The sequence below is a fragment of the Chinchilla lanigera genome, unplaced genomic scaffold, assembly GCF_000276665.1.
Source record: "Chinchilla lanigera isolate Chin_1 unplaced genomic scaffold, ChiLan1.0 scaffold00129, whole genome shotgun sequence".
Classification (NCBI taxonomy): domain Eukaryota; kingdom Metazoa; phylum Chordata; class Mammalia; order Rodentia; family Chinchillidae; genus Chinchilla; species Chinchilla lanigera.
This window is the reverse complement of record NW_004955530.1, coordinates 425,077-441,565: the sequence shown is the minus strand read 5'-3', so window position 1 is coordinate 441,565 and position 16,489 is coordinate 425,077. Positions and strand designations below refer to the sequence as shown.

Below are 16,489 nucleotides of genomic sequence, written 5' to 3'. Positions count from 1 at the left end.
CCCCCGCCCGCGCGGCCGAGACTCCACCCCCCTTCCCCGCCGCCTCCAGACCTCGCAGTCGCCCAAGTTCTCCCCCGCCCCAACTTCGGAGGCAGCACCTACAGCGGGCACTTCCACGCCCGCTGTTCCGCTCCAGGTCTCAACTCGCGGGCACACCCGACCCAAGCACACCCTCAGAGCCTGGGCGGCTCCGCTCCCCAGCCCGGAAGTCTGCGGCGCAGTGGCTTTTGGGGAGGACAGGTAGTGCTGGTGGAGTAGGGTTCAAATGTAGGGTAAACCTACACATGTAAGGTGCCCCTGGATGAAGCGAAGAGCACAGCCCGAGCCAAAGATCAGGGAGCCAACTCTTATCCCCAACCCCAAGGGGACGAGAAGTGCGGAGATTAGGAACAGGCACCAGGGCGCCAAAGGAAGCCAGGGAGGCAACACTTGTTGCCAAAGGCAGTCAAGAGCCTGGTGTTGTTTCGTTTTTTCTTTTGTAAGTGCACTGCTAATTCTGACTGAAAAAGCTGAGAAAGGCCCACTTGAGGGGCAGGAGGACCACCAGACCTAAGGAAGGAATCAATCATAGGCTTTTCGATAGCCCTGGAAAAGCTTAGATGTTTATACCCTTTTGGTACTTTAGAGAGGATGACAGCAAGAAATCCCAAGAAAAAGTGGTGGGGAGATTCAGGACCCAGGCTGACCTGTGACCTGAGCCACAAAGTCTTAAGAGGGAAGAAGGCAAGCTTCGCAAGACCAGAGGCTCCAGCACCTTTCTAAGAGGTCCACAGTGACTCCAGAGCAGAGAGAATTTCTCTGAGGTCTGAGCCCTGGGTACCAGGATGGCCCACTCTGTGCAACTCAGGTACCATGAGGAGCCACTCTGGAACTCACAGTGGTGTCTGGGAGCCCCTACTATCCACTCACCTCTACACCACTGACCCTGTCCCGTCACACCAACAGGGGTCCGTCCCCTGCCTGACCCCTGCAGAAGCCTCAGCTCCCCCAACCCACTCCTCTCACCATCTCACCCTAAGAAGTGAAGATGAGGAGCTAAAAAGTACGAGCCACCCCACAGGTGACTTTCCGGGGCAGGACGGCTGTTGTATGATCAGAACACACTCCTGACATCAGACCATCTCCAACCTACAGGCTTCCCCAAGGTGTGCAGAGCACAATCAGCCAGAACTCTGTTGTCTGCTCCTGAGTGAATGCTCACTAATTTGCTTCTACATTTAACCAGGAACGCTACACAGCAATGAAGAATGGGGGGGGGGTTGGGGGGCAGTGCAGGGGGTTGCATCTTAAAGCACTGCATGGAAGTGAGGGGCTAAAATAAAATCAAGTGGAGGGCTGAGTAAGTACTCTGACAGAGGAGACAAAGTCTGGTTCACTGAAGAGGGAGTCTTACAAGGGAGTCTATAGTTTCTCTCCCTAAAGCTTTACAGTAGAGCTGAGGGGTCCCTGTCAGGTCAGATGCTGTAGAAGCAGCTCAGCATTCCACAGGTGATTTCAGCACCTGCCACTATACCCTCAGGGAATCCTTCCCACTCAGCCTTCCTCACAAGAAACTGGTGAGGGAAAACTGACACAACAGACTGGATGCTTCACATTATACAAGCACTATACAAACAGAAAACATCTTCACTTGCATGTTGAAGGGACTTCCAGGAGAGTAGAGCCTCCTGGGTAGGATAAGGAAAACCTTCCACACAATGTAGAATCCGAGAGATGGATTCCCACAGACCTGAGGGATCCTGTGCCTAAGCAAAGCCTGGTACCAAAAATTTGAAAGGTGAAGCTGGAGGAAGTAACACACCTGCCCTGAGACCCACAGCTTCACCAGCAGCAGCAGCCTGGCCTCAAAAGAGCTGCCTTAGGCATCAGACCAGAAGAGAAAGAAAAGCTCAAGGTCAGTGATTCTTCCCAGGCCTGCAGGGGAGGCAGTGACCACCAAGGGGGAGAAAAGAAAGAAATCAACAGAAAAGTAAGCATAAATATAGAATTTTCAGGTGCTGTTACCAGCCCCTAGGGAATGTGAGGGCCAGATGTTACTCAGCTAGTGAGAGGCAAAGAAATGTTGGAAACTTACCAAACTTACCAACCCACCCAGGCAACAGTACCATGCTGTCTCTCAAAACTCCTAATACTGGGCACCAACTTTCCTTTCTGCTGTTTGCTTCTCTAAGAAATACAGGCATGTTGGCACAGGTAACTGAGCTCAAGGAAGGCGCAGGCAGGAGGTAAGAAGGTAACTATGAACAGGTTTGTTTTACTTACTAATACATCCTGCAAAAATATGAATGGCTAAGAGATAGCAGTCTGAAAACATGTGTCATCTTAAAGACCCTAACAGTACAATATGGCACAGGAAGGAAAGGTTCAGGGCTCATCTCAAGACATGAAGTTCCATCTATTAACTACATGCTTGGCTCTTGGGACTCCAACTTCCTTCCACCTCTTTTTAACCTGCTACCCCAAGAGGCACACTGTCAAACTGAATGGAGACTTTTCGGGCCAACGCAGTTAAATTCTCCTTAAAATGTTTACCTTTGTATAACAGGATGATCCCAGGTATTAACGGCAACAAAACGAGACAAATTCAGGACAGGCTTTTAATTAAGGACATCTAAGCCTTTTGCCAGCACACTAATTCAATACAGAAGAACAGAAATCCTCATTTAAAGCTTTTCTTTGTGTAACAAACAGGTATATCAAGTGATGCCAATGTTACTGATTTATATGCACATTGTCCTAGGCACTCCTAGAACATTAGTTATCAACATTTTGCAAGTGAAGAGGAAAACATGGCAGAGGTTATTCAACATATCTAGGCTTGCACATGGACCAAGAAAGTCAAAGCCAGAAAACAAATCCCATTAGTCCCCAAATCTGGGTTGTTTCTCTACGTTTCATGAGGTTTCATGCCCTAACCTGCGTTAACAGGAAGGAGGAGACAGTTTAGGAGATTATCTAGAATACTTCCCACCTCCAACACTCTCCCACTGTCATATTCAGTGAGCTCCCCAAGAGAACAGCCTACCCTGCCCTCAGTAATCCCTTTCAGAGTCTTAGCCCAAATTGACTTCAAATCCTATTATCTCACTGATGGAAAGGGCTTTAAAAGTACTCTAATCTAACATCCCTTCATGAACCTGAATTCTTTTCATCTTCTCCTTGGCCTAACCTCACTAAGCTAACCTCAAAATCCCAATTATTCACAATCCTCTACTAGGTACCTTTCTGGCCTTGGTATGGAAAGGATGGAAACAAGTTTGTATCCAGAAAGACTGAAAGAGAGGTGAAGTTTCCGTGTACCATTAGGAAAAGGGTTCTCATCTGGATGCAGATGGTGTCCTTCCTGAAAGGCAGTATCCCTGGAGTTCCCCATTCAACATTTTCTGCACAAAAGCAAGGCACTAAGTGAGAAATGAGACAAGAATCTTACCTTTCTCCTCTCAGTTGCTCCCATGGAGAACATCAAACCTCCATTCAGCATTCCATTTCCAAAACTGAGAATCCAAGTAAAATCCACCAAAAAATGTGCAGTTTCTCTTACCCCGGTCCAAAGTCCATGGCTGAGTGGACCCTGAGGCAGAGGAGTCTGGGGGGAAGGGGTATGTCCAGGCCCCTCCCCCCCCCTTGCAGATTTCAAAGTCCTTCCCAGGAGGCTGTTACATTCCTTCATTCAGCTGGTTTGTTAAATTCAGAGGCCAGTGACGGACAGATCCGAGGTACTATCCCATCTGTTGGTCGGGCAGGCGAGGTCATCCACTATGAGGACTGGTCCATCGGTCTTCTGCTGAGGCTCAACAGAAGAAACAGACCTTAAAAACAGCATGGCCTGGAGGCTGATTTGTGTGGTAACCTGTAAAACAAAAAACATGACAATATAATCTAGGGTATATCCAAAGGGATTCTTAAGACTTTCTAGTTTCCCCTCCATATTTAAAGTACATTTCTTTACTGTGCTGTATTGCCAACACCTCATCCTTAAATACCTCTAAGGTTACACAAAGTACCTACTTCATTTACATTTTGTACCACAAAATACACTTATCAGTATGGGCATATGCCTATGGCTCAGACTAAGAGTTGTACTTATTCTCAGTACAGAAAAGTAACCAAAAACATTGACTGTGTGCAGCCTGTATTATAAGAAATACAAAAAAGCACATCATCCTCTCATCTAAAGCACTATTCAAATCTCTCAAGCTTCTTAGGGTATTCAGTACTTTAATCTACCACCTCTTTTCAACTGAACTAAATCCTTTCCAGACTGAGATGCTGGCTTCTTCCACATGCATTCTCTGCTCCCTTTTCTTCAACCTTCACCTCCCCTTCTGCTTTGAAAACTGTGCCTGAGATAAATTCTCAATCCCTGTCAAACTTCACAGGGCCACTGCCGAGAGCACTCTTCCGGAAGCTCCAAGGCCTGAGTCCTGCCTGCAGTAGCCCCAGCATTCTAAGGTCTCACTGCGGAGCCCACCTCTGCGGCCCCGCCTAAGTTTATTCCAACACACACCTACACACACTCCCTTCCTTCCTGTAGGGGCGTGGCGTCCTCATAACCCCCTTCCCCAACAAGGATTTAACTCCTCCCACCCTTGTCCCCCGAACCCCGCGTTTCTAAGTTCACACAGCAGGGGTGTGATGCTGCGACCCTCCCCGGGTGCCGAGCCCCATCCCTCTGCCGCGCTGACGACCCTCTCCTTCAGCTCGCGGCTTCCTTACCTGGACCCTCCCTACTGTAAGCGGGCTGGAAACCTTTGCCGGCCTGGTCCCAGTCTGGGCCCAGCCGAGTCCCCACCGCCGGCCCAGGCCCCACCCCCTCGGCCCCGGGCGGCCCGGCCCTCCCCCGGAGCACCTTCCCCCGCCCACCCTCCGCTGCAGCCACTTCCGCCCATCCTCCGGAAGTGGGCCCACAGCCGCCGCATCCTCCCACATCCAGCTTCTTCCATCCCGGACCCCTGCCCGTCACTGCCGCCACGGCGGGAAGCCGGGAGGCGGTCTGCAGCACTGGAGGTTCTACACTGTTCACAGGATTGAAGACGAACTGTGGGCCAAACCCGATCTGGGTGAGAGACGCTGCTGCGGGCTCAGTACAAGAGGGGGCGGGACCAAGGCGAAAGCCCTGAGAGGGAGCGTGCGTTCCCTTGCGCCGCGCGAGAAGAAAGACGCATGCGTAGCGGGCGTGGGCCTGTCACCCGCTTGGCCGCCGGGACGCCAAACCCGGCTGAACTCGGTGGGGGCGGAGCGAGGAGCGCGGAAGTGGGGGCGGAGCCTGCGCGTCGTGCCTCGTGGGTCTTTGGGTCGAGGTCGCCTAGCAACGGCTCCCTGACAGAGCTTCTAAAGTCTCAGGCAGGCAGCTCCCTTCTCCGGCGAAACCCAGTTGAGGAAGCACCACGGACGGCTGTGTTTACCTGTTCCTGTGTCGAGAGCTCTGTCTAGCAATACCGCAGAAAATTGTTTTACTTTATCACTTTTTCTGAGTCTCTGCATAAGGCAGGACCTTCCTTGGCTAAAAAGAGAAAAGGGCAAGGTTATTGATGAAAATTGCCCCCCGTAGCCCTTGGCTGTACCTGCTCTGCGTTGGTAATTGAAAATACACAAATGGGGACCCCAGATACCATCCCCACAGCCAGGGCTGTTGGAGTACTAGAGGTGGGGTCTGGACTTGAACCATGCAGTCTGGTCTCGGATCACATCTTTACTGCACACCGTACCACCACTGTCAAGTATCTTCAATCTCCTTACAAGAAATTTACTCCTTCAGACATTGGGCTTCTGTTATGGCTTGTGTCTGGATGTCCCTTGAAAGCCTCTTGCAGTCATAGTTGGGGCTTTTCAGAAGTGGCTGGATCTAGGGTGTGTGATGCTGGGATTAAGGGTGCCCCACCCTGGGCGTGGGTGGTACCCAGAGGGCAGGTATCCTGGATGAAATATAAAGCCAGGTTGCTGCTGCCACTTTGCTGTTTCTGCCTTACATCTGTTCTGCCATGCCATGGACTGTTTTTCCTCTGCAGTACCCCTGTGCCACGCCGCCCTGCCTTGGAACCAGCTGACTGTGGACTGAAACCTCTACAAACTTTGAGCCGAAATAAACCTTTTCTCCTTTAAGGGTTGGGTATTCTGTCTCAGCAATGAGAAAAGTAACTAAGACAGCTGCCAAGTTCCACAATTACCAGGTTGCTTTTCTTGACAGGAAAAATTAGTAAATTTTTGGAGTTCATGTGTATCTCATGTGCTGGAATCTTGCCAGAACTGTGGATATATACAGTTATCCCCCGTTTTGAAAATGAAACCTACATACTAGTCTTATGGCTTTTTTTTTTTTTTTTTTTGTAATAGGGATTGAATTGAGGGCCTTCACACTGAGCTATATCCTGCCTCCTTTTTTATTCACATTTTAAATTTGAAACAGGGTCTAATTTGCCAGGCTGGGATTGAACTTTCGCTTCTCCTGTCTCAGCCTCCCAGAGACTGAAATTACAGGCTGTGCCACTGTGTCTGTCTTCTGGCATTTTTTTCTTCCTTTGTTGAGATCATATACTTTTAAAAGACTTGCTGCAGAGAACTGCTTGGCAACTTTGAAAGACAAGCTTTGCAAAGGAGACCGCCAAACAGAAACATTAAGATTTTGAGAACAGAATCTAGGCAAAAATGCATTACAGCTGAGTCTTCACACTGTGGAGGATACAGGCTTTTAAAAAAAAAAAAAAAACTACCAAATTTATTTCATAGTTTCATTTTTAAACTAGAGGTATTGGACAATCAGTGTAACTTAAAATTCATCCGAGGTGCAGAAAACATTAATAAGCTATTAAGTGCTGCAATAAACAAAATTACTGGACCATGCATTTAGAAAAGCCCTGTTTAATAGACAAAAGTTCTAGTTACACTACTTAATCGAAAGACCTTTTAGCTCTGGACCTAACTATATAGCACATCCTTATTTTGACATAATTTATCCTGTTTGTGCAATTATTAATCTACCAGCCAAATTTTTCCTAATTTTAAGTCTTTCTTTACCACTTTTTTTTTTGAGTACTGATAATCGAACTCAGGAGTTCGCACTTGCCAGGCAGGCGCTCTGCCGCTCAGTTATGTCCCTGGACCTCTTTACAACTTATGAAGTATTGGAGCTGGGGATTTAGCTCAGTGGCACGGCGCCTGCCTGGCAAGCGCAAGGTGTGAGTTCGATTCCCGGTACCGAAAAAAAAAAAACAGCTTATGAAGTATGATTTAAATGTTAATTCTTTAAGTGCACCTTAAAAAAAAACTGAAGTTTTAATTTTCACCTCAACCTGTTTGACCAAAAAGTACAGGATATCATTACCAGGTAAGTCAAAACAAAGAATTAAATGTTCAGTAATAAATAAAAACAAAAATGTTGCCTATATAATGAGCAATTATCCGACAAAACATGTCAATTGTTTGGCATTTTTACTGTAAGTTTTAAATCATAGTGTTACTCAACTCATCTCTAAGTGGCAGTATTTATAAATACAAAAATCATTACAAATACCGGGTGGTACTGTACATAGTCAAAATAAGAATTCTTTTATAAATTAGGTTTTTAAAAAATGCAGAATGTCTTGATAACTAACAATTGTCTCAAAGACTAAACTCATAAAAGTACAGAATACATGTACTTGTTGACTAATATTTTGCCTACTCTTTTACCCATAGGTTTCTTTTTTCAGAAGCCTCCATTCTTTTTTTAACAATTGCTGAAAATGTCTTTACTCCCATTTACTGAATATTCAAATTATCAACCATAAAAGAAGAGTACATTTTGGATTTGAATAAACATGCGTTTAAACAGATGCACCACACAGTGATATTCTCAATTTAAAGCTTTTTGTCTGCAGACTGTTGGTCTAGACCAGCAGGTCAACAGATGTAGTCTGTCCCCTCAACCAGATATAACAGTAGTTGCAGGATTAATTTGCATGTATAAAGTACACATTGACAACAGAAACGGTTACAACCAAAGAAAATTACTGAAATGGTAGACTATATCATGTTTGTACTTCCTGAACAAGGAGCCCTAAAAAAAGAAAGCATTTTTTGTGGCCATAAGTGCTACCTTTTAGGATTCTCAAATAATGACTAAACCATAAGAGTTTTTACTTTTATAAAGAAAATTAACACATACTAAATATTTTTCATCCTTGCTTAACACTCCAATTAAATGTTCAGTAATTGATCAAATTAACCCATATATGGCAAAATAATACACAGCTGTTAAAAATCACATTAGATAAATAATCTGCTTTGTAAATTAATAAACACACTGGCATATTTTTTATCCATGCAGAACTGTTAAAACTGGCACCTATTAGAGGTGGATTAAATGCATGAGGTGGATGTGGGGGGGTATTGTTTAGGTCTAGCTGTTCCCCTCATGGCTCCTGTGTTCAGAGGTGGAACTGTTAGAAGGTAACTGGATTGTGGAGGTTGACCTGCCGTTAGGAGATGGGACCCGGTAAGGGGGTCCTTGGAGGCATGAACTGGGAAAGTGTACCTCTGTCCACTTCTCCCTTCCCTGTCTGCTTCTGACTGCCGTGGTGTGAGCAGTTTTCCTCTACAGCAGACCCTTTCACTGTGCCTTTTCCGCATTTGAGATAGCCAGCTATGGACAAATTTTTCAAACTGTAAGCCAAAGTAAACCTCTTCTTTTTGCAGGTGTCCCGTATTTTGTCCCAGAGATGAGGGAAGTGACTAAAACATTGTCTTTGCTTATCTGATAGAAAAACCAATTTGTAGTTGTTTTCTTTTACTAATTGCTTGTAAAGTCCAACCTGTTTTTATGTATCACCTGCAAATTGCCTATTCATACCTTTTGCCCATTTGGATTTACCTTTCTTTCATTCTTTTGCAAGAACTCTTTTTAGATTATCCACTTTTTGTTGCCTATGTTGCAGCTGTTTTCTCACTGTTATTTGCCTTTTTAGTCTTTTTATATGCTCTTTTGATATTGCAGGAGTTACTGCCAGCGCAGACAAATGTCTGGTCTGGTCTTCCTGTGCATCCTCTGCCTTTAGAGCAAACACCTAGAGAAGTAAGCTAGAAATTTTTATGTCAGCTATCCACCTCAAGGACCAGCAGGCAATCACCACCAGTGAGATCTCCTGGACTGTCATTTGGATTAGGGTGGACAAGATGGACTGAATATCTGGAGAATATGGCTAAGGGGTTATTCATGCGAGGTGGTTCCTTCTCCCCATGGATGCCTTATGTTTCCACCAGAAGCAACAGGAAAATGACTGCTACCTCTCTTGTACATTCCATATTTGACTCAGTGGCACCTAACCGGCCAGATTGCAAAGAAGTTAGATTTACAACCTCTCCATGTACAAAGAAGATAACCAGAGACTGAAGAGCTAAACTGCCCACCAAACTAATGTGTGGGGCTTTCCATTCCAGTTTATTGAGTTATCTATTTTAACACCTATTTCAGTCACTGTAGGTAATAGTAATTTTTTTTTACCAATACTGGAAATTGAACCCAGGACCTTCACATTGAACTTTCTCCCTATCCCTTTTTATTTTTTATTTTGAAAGAGGATCTCACCAAGTTGCTAAGTTAGGCTCAAATTCATAATCCTTCTGCTTCAGCCTCTCAGAGTGCCTGAATTACAGGAGTAGGCCACCATTCTTGGCCAGGTGATACTAAATTTTAAAAACTGGTAGTAAAAATCTTCCCCCATTGACCTTGTTTTTTGATGTTTTCTAAGCCATTGTTTTTTTCAGACCTATATATTTTGGTGATGCTGTTTTAGAAAGTAAGTATTTATTAAACTACTCTCCTAATTTTCTGGGCTTTTCCTTACCCAGGCAAGTATTTGTACTGTCTTTAGTCTGAAATGTAAGTACAAAAGTCAGTGTGTATATTTGCTATTTGTTTGTGCTTTTATCCTAGAGCATCTTTGAAAATTCAGATCCATGAGGAAATAGACACACTCATTTCCTGCCTTCACTTTATTATGCCTCCTAGCAGCTTCTGACATACTCAGCCATTTTCTTCCCCTTTCGACACTCTTCTCCCCTCACTTGCCACACTCTCCTGAGTTTCCTTCTTACTGGCTGGTTCTTCTCAGGCTTCCTATCTAGCTTCTTCCTCTTTTCAGTGCCTGGTGTTTAAATACTGAGAGTTGCTTGGTTCTTTCATAGGCATGCTGTTCTCATTTTACTTTTGGTGTTTGGGTAATGCCACAGAAGTCATCAGTCTTCCATTATCAGCTTCGTATTAGATACACCCTAGTTATATATCCCATGTCTCCCCTCCTTTGTCCTGAAGACTCATATATCTACTTCCATGCTTGACATCTCCCTTAATATGCTCACAGTTATCTCTAATTCATTTGTCCAAAACTAAACTCATAATATTCCTTGCATGTCCTCTCAGCATTCCCATTTGCAGTATATGACTGTCATCCAACCAGTTGCTACACAAGAAACCTAGAAGTTTTCCACAAAGACCCCACATGGAGTCAATTGCAGACAGTACAAAAATCATCTCGCAGTTAATTCATGACTGTCTGTTCTCAAGCTGGGCTGGTTGTGGCATCTCATCCGTAGATTTTAAGAATTTGGTGGGATAAGACCCAACCTTGGCCAGCCAGCTCCTGCCTGGTATTTGCTGACTAGACAGGTTTGCCTAGTGGCAAACCTTATGTACCACTAACATAATTTCAGCTTTTCCTCTTGAAGGACAATCAACTATAAAAGTTTTTGGTCCCTCTTTCCTCAGGATTTATTGTCCTTATTCACATCTTTTGACCTGCTAACACTAGTTGATACTGAGAAGAAGTCAGAAGTTAAGTTGCCATTTCTTTTTGGAGAAACTTGAATTTTCTAGTCTGGATGCCTATGTAGATTTTCCTTTATCTTAGGAATTTGGAAAATTGGACCAGAATGACTTAATCTGGATGCATTAGGCCCATTAAATCTGAAGAATCTTAATTTTTTAATTCTAGTTCTGTTACTCATTGCAGTATTTTCTTTGACAAGTTAACTAGAACTGTCTATTCCTCTGTTTCCTTATGAGTACAGTGAGGATGATGATAGTTCCTAACCTTATTCAGTTATTGTGAGCATTAACTGAGACAGTGCATGTAAAGTGCTTTATTTGTACTCTACCTACCATATATAACATAGTACAAGTTTTTGTTTAGTACTTTGACTATCATTTGTTCTCTGCTTTAGGAGCACCAGTTATGCATATGTTAGCTTTTGTTTGATGTCTTTCCCCTCCCTCATCTTTATATCTTTATTTCCTTTCCACTTTTTTTTATGAATAAGTTTTCAGTTATGTTTATTCTATTTTGATATTTCTAATATGTTCCCAGAGAAATACCATGCTAATACAATTCAGTTTCCTCTTTAAATTCAAAGTAAATCTCTAACATTATCCACCTTTTTTTATGGTTTTACATTACAGCCATCACCACTGATTTTTGATCAGTTCCATCACCCATAAAGAAATACCATGACGATTATCAATCAGTCACTTCCTATTTGCCCTCCTTCAGCCTCTGACAACCACTAATCTATTTTCTATGTCTGTCACTTGGTTTATTCTGGATATCTTTATGAATGGAATCATATATTACATGTCTGGCTTCTTTTATTTAGTGTAGTTTTCAAGTTTCAACTGTTACAGTGTGAATCAGAATTGCAGTATTTCTTATGGTGGCATAACATTCCATAGTGTGTATCCTTCATCAGATGGTGGACATGTGAGGTTTTTTCCTGCTGTGGATTTGTTTTTGCTAGTGTGATCTCCCTCACTGGAGTGAATAAGGATACCACCATTCTCCATGTGAGAGGCTACAGAATCCCCCAGTTGAAGGAGGAGGCATTTAGAGTAATTTGTGTTTTTTAATACTGGAGGACAGTAAGTGTCAGCCAGTACCATCCTACATTTTGGGAAATCTCAATTTCAAATGATCTATTATTGCTATAACTACACATATTATCAGACTCTTTCTGTGTGGATAGAGGTCCTGATCATGCGATTTTCTCACTTCTCACTTGTTCTTTGGCTCATCAGTATTCCCAATACTCCCTCCTTTATTTGTCTCTTCATGTGTAATTCAAGAGTCACTGCATCAATTTCTAAATGTCATTCCTTTCAGCAGTTCTAGGTGATGTGGATGGAATTATCTGGACACTAAAGACAGATTTCCCCTTTTCCTTTTTTATGTCCCCTGTAGCTTTAAAAAATGTTTTTAAAATGTTTTTGGCCACAAGTTGCACTACAAATACTAGACTGAAGAGACTGTGACAGGACTAGACATTGCCATAGCAGCAGTATAAAGCTGAAGACCTTATAGGCACCATAAGGAATATTAAGCAGCAACTTGAGATGAAGATAGAGAGGACAAGTGAAGAACTCTTGAAATGAAAGGTATTTAACTACACTTAAATATTGAAGGAATTGTTTGCCTTATTTTACAATGAAGGATGCATTTACTGTTTTGTGTCTGGTCTTGGTTTATTTGATTTCTGTGTTGTTACGGTTTGGGGCATTTCGCAGCTAGATTATGAGTTTCTTGAAGTAGATACCCTGTTTACCTTAAAGCACTCATATATTTCTGTATCTGTTCAATTCAGTGACTGTTTACGCGCAGGCTTAGAGCCTGTCTCCTCTGATTTCTGTGGGCTCCAGAGATTCAGTTTCCTTTTTTATAGTGAGCATAATGAAACCTATCCTTTACCCTTAGCGAGGTATTCATAAGAATCAAATGAAACCATGGGTCTGGGAACCCTTTTAAAACTGGAAAGAACGATATAAATATCTGTGCTTAGATGTTCACAGATAATAATCAGAAGGGCCATGGTGCTACTGTGGACTGAGCTTTCAGAGGTGAGCACTCTGAGTGCCCTTTCCCTTTGCCAACAGAGAAAGCCCTGAACATCCTTTCTGTGAGGAAGCTGCTCCTGTTTCTCACCTGGCCTCTTTTCTCAAGGTCCCTAAAGTGTGTTTATGTCATAATGAAAGCCAGTCTGCTTTTAAACATCTTTCTTTAACAATATAAATTCTGGCTGTCACCAGGTTTCTTTAAGTCTGAATTTACATTTAAATAAGGAACATTTGCCTTTTTCTGTGTTTCCGTAAACCAGCTCCACCAGTAGGGGGTGTTACGCTGAAACTGAGTACTGTTACCTGGAGTCCGAGTTTTCCTGTGTGGGTCCACTGTGTGTGAGAGAAGAGTTCAGAGGGAGAAATGTGGAAGAGAGAAGGCATCAACAGAGTACAGTGAAATATAGATGTGTCTTTTGGCTTCAAGACATTTCAGGTCACTTGAAAAGAGAAAACTGATTCTCAGGAATTAACCAAGAAATAAGCAGTAGAACAAGTCCAGTTCACAAGTGCTGATGCAAAAATAATGTTTAGAGGGATGTAAAATAAATCAAGAACATCTCACAGGAGTAGGTTGGTCACCAGCAAGGTCTTAAAGGGAAAAGCGGAGGAAGAAAGTACCCCTTTTTGGATATAAAATCCTTTACTTCAAGTTTGGCCACGTTCAGATAGGAATACTGTACTTGTGCTTCTTAGATTGTAAATTGGGTTTGATCCTACTCACCAACTCATCATGTAGCCTGACCAAATCTCTGACTTCTTTCTGCCTCTCTAAGGTATCTCTTCCTGTAGCAGAGTTGAAAAGAACCCTGGAGAAACCAGTGACAACCATTACCTCAGTTAGGAAAAAAAGAAAAGAAACATAGATAGAAGCTCAGCAGGAGAGGTTTATTTCAGAACAAACTTGAGAGACACTGCTCTGGCAGTAGAGACCAGAAGAGTAGCTCTCATATAGGTATGAAGTCTTTTTTTCCTCTGAGGCGGGGTTGTCAGTGAAAGGGGGTTGTAGCTAGCTGCTAAGGATGCTTGCTGAAAGAACAGACTTCGGAAAGCACAGGGAGTAATTGTTACTATCAGCAGCAGAGTCAGGCGATTATTAGTCACTAGGTGCAGTTGTGCTGGGAGGGAGGTTTTAGAGGCGTCTCAGTCAGGATGGTGGTGGTATGATTCCTTCAACCCCCAAACCTAATTATCCTTATAATTCCTTCATCTCTTAATGGCTTTTAAACTAGAACAGCCACTTCTAATTGTAAGCAACATTTTAAATAATTGTCAGTAATAATTGTCATTAATTATACAAAGGAGAACACATATATTAATATTTCAGGTACTCATTTTGTGAGTTTTGTTTGTTAGGCTAGCCTCGAAATTGGGATCCTCCAGGCTGGGCCTCTTGAGTGTTAGGACTACAGGCAGGTGCATGGTGCCCAGCTTCTCTGATCTGTTGTTAGGTATTTGCTTCATTCTTTTTTGGGATAAAAAATGTGGTGCACACCTGGCCACCCTCTGAGCCAATACCCTTTATAACAACGAGAGAGCATAATTTATAGGCAAGCAGTCCAACAGCCCCAGCAAACACTCATTAGGTAGTGTCTGGAAACTATTCAAAGCAAGTTTAAAAAAAAAAAAAAGAAAAGCTGCAGGCTGCTGGAAATTAATAATCTACCAGCATACCCAGTTATGTCACTGTGTGTAATGTGGGGGGATCGTATCTGTATGTGTCACACTTACTATTCCTAGGAACTGTTAAAGAACTGGCCTTCGCAGGTGATTGCCTCTGCTAAATAAATCAAACTGCTTGAGGACACAGCTGTGGGCAGATCACGCTCACCTCATTGGCATGCATTTTGATATGCTTTCTTGAGTGGGGAAAAAGCAACTGGAATTTCAACAGAGAATTCAGCATAATATATAAAATGGGTCAGAGCTACTCAGCCACAACCCAGAGTGAGGAGAATGTTCCAAGAAAAAAAATTCTTTGCTTTATCTTTTTCAGGGCTTTATCACTATCTGGTACTTTATTCCAGGGAAAAGTTCAGGGATGGTTGACCTGAGGGAACAAAGACCCCAGACTTTCCTGCCCTCACTCCAGCCACTTTTTCCTTCCTACTCACCCACCGAAGTCTTGACGGTTAGCAACTCCAGTGCCACTCTCTCCTTGAAATCTCCGTAAATGGTCAGCACTGAGTTTTCCTTGCCTTTTATTGGACTTCTTTGTTGCCGCTGTCCCCATCTTCCTCCTTTTTGTAGCCTCGGTTCCACACTAGCACAGCACTATCTGAAGAGGACCCAGGAGGTACAGTGAGCAGCCACAGGGAAAAAAGACAGAAGAAAAACCACAGAAGAAACTCAGATTTTGGAGAAGCACTGTGTAGAAATCTACCCTGTGGCCCAAAATTAAGGAAAGAGTAAAAAAGAGTTACAAAATTTTAGAGATTTTATCTAATAAATTGAGAAAGTGAGAAAAATAATATGATACAGTGGTTTAGGTGGGACATTGGGGTAAAATCTTGAGTTAAATTTATTGAGTCTGGATTTTTAAAAAGCCCTATAAAATAGCTGAAACAGTATTAGAAATGTGGTTGTAAATGAAGGACAGGTTTTGGGATAATGAGTGGAAAGTAGAAAAATGGTAATTCCAGAAACAGTACAAGTTTTCTTACTTGAAAAGTAAAGAAATAGAATTTGAATATAAGTATGAGGAAGCATGTTTAGGCCAGCACAGAGGTGCTGTAGCTTAGCATTGAGCAAACTTGACAGCCTGCATTAAAGTAGGTTATTGTGGCATAATACATGTAACATAAAAATCACCATATGTAGTGCTGAGTGCATTCACATCCATGTACCAGTAGGTTCCATGATTCTTTATACCTTCCTAACTGTACTATGCCTGTTAGGCAGTAACTTTCCATTTTCCCCCAGTGACCACTATTCTACTTTATTTCTGTAACTGTCCTAGGTACCTCATTTAAATGAGATCATTCAGTATTTGTCTTTTGGTGACTGGCCTATTTCATATGGGATAGTAATGTCCTCTGGATTCATCCTTATTGTAACATATATCAGAATTTCCTTTTTAAAGCTGAGTAATACTCTTCTCTTACCATTTTTGAGTACTTTCTTTGCTGGCTACTTTTCCTTTGCTTGTTTCTTCTGAGTATTCCAGAACTCTAATTTTCATCCTAGTTTATGAATTCAACAACCTTCTCTGTGCTGAAGACACAACCAGATGTCTTGAAGCACCTACCTCAAATGCAGCTTATGTAAGAATAAAGTCATCTTTACTTAGCCAAACCCTTTTTCTCCTGTGTTTCTATTTCAGTGAATGGTACCACTCTAACAGTTGCTTTCTTGCCTTCCTAGCATCATTTTCGCCTTAGGTTTGTAATCTTATTTTTCCCTGGGGAACTTTATATTCAGCTTAAGTGCTTCAAATGACCTTCCATTTTCAACTAATAGTACAAGTGATCTTAAATTCTCAGTCAATTAGAAAATTCTAATGGGCATTATACATATGAATTTATTTGATTCCTCCAACATCCATATTATTTAGGTGCTACAGTTTTTCCCAGTTGGCAGATGAGGAATGAGTCACAGTTTATATAACTTGTTCATAGCAAGTAAATGATAGAG

At 42.7% G+C, this 16,489-nt stretch overlaps 1 protein-coding gene across 3 annotated transcripts in view; it reads right to left on the bottom strand.

Annotated features, from left to right (window-relative positions):
* The window catches only part of Mgat1 (mannosyl (alpha-1,3-)-glycoprotein beta-1,2-N-acetylglucosaminyltransferase), a 15,779-nt gene extending 10,731 nt beyond the window's left edge, over positions 1–5,048 (bottom strand). Inside the window, exons 1-2 of one of the 3 annotated variants that reach the window (XM_005410101.2) lie at positions 4,864–5,048; positions 3,431–3,850 (exon numbers count right to left, since the gene is read on the bottom strand). The gene's annotated coding sequence lies outside the window, so the exon portion shown is untranslated. Of the gene's footprint in view, positions 1–3,430; positions 3,851–4,230; positions 4,559–4,716; positions 4,831–4,863 lie in introns of those variants that run through there. The other 2 variants (XM_005410100.2, XM_005410102.2) reach the window with 2 other exon arrangements.
* Positions 5,049–16,489: the final 11,441 nt, after the last annotated feature.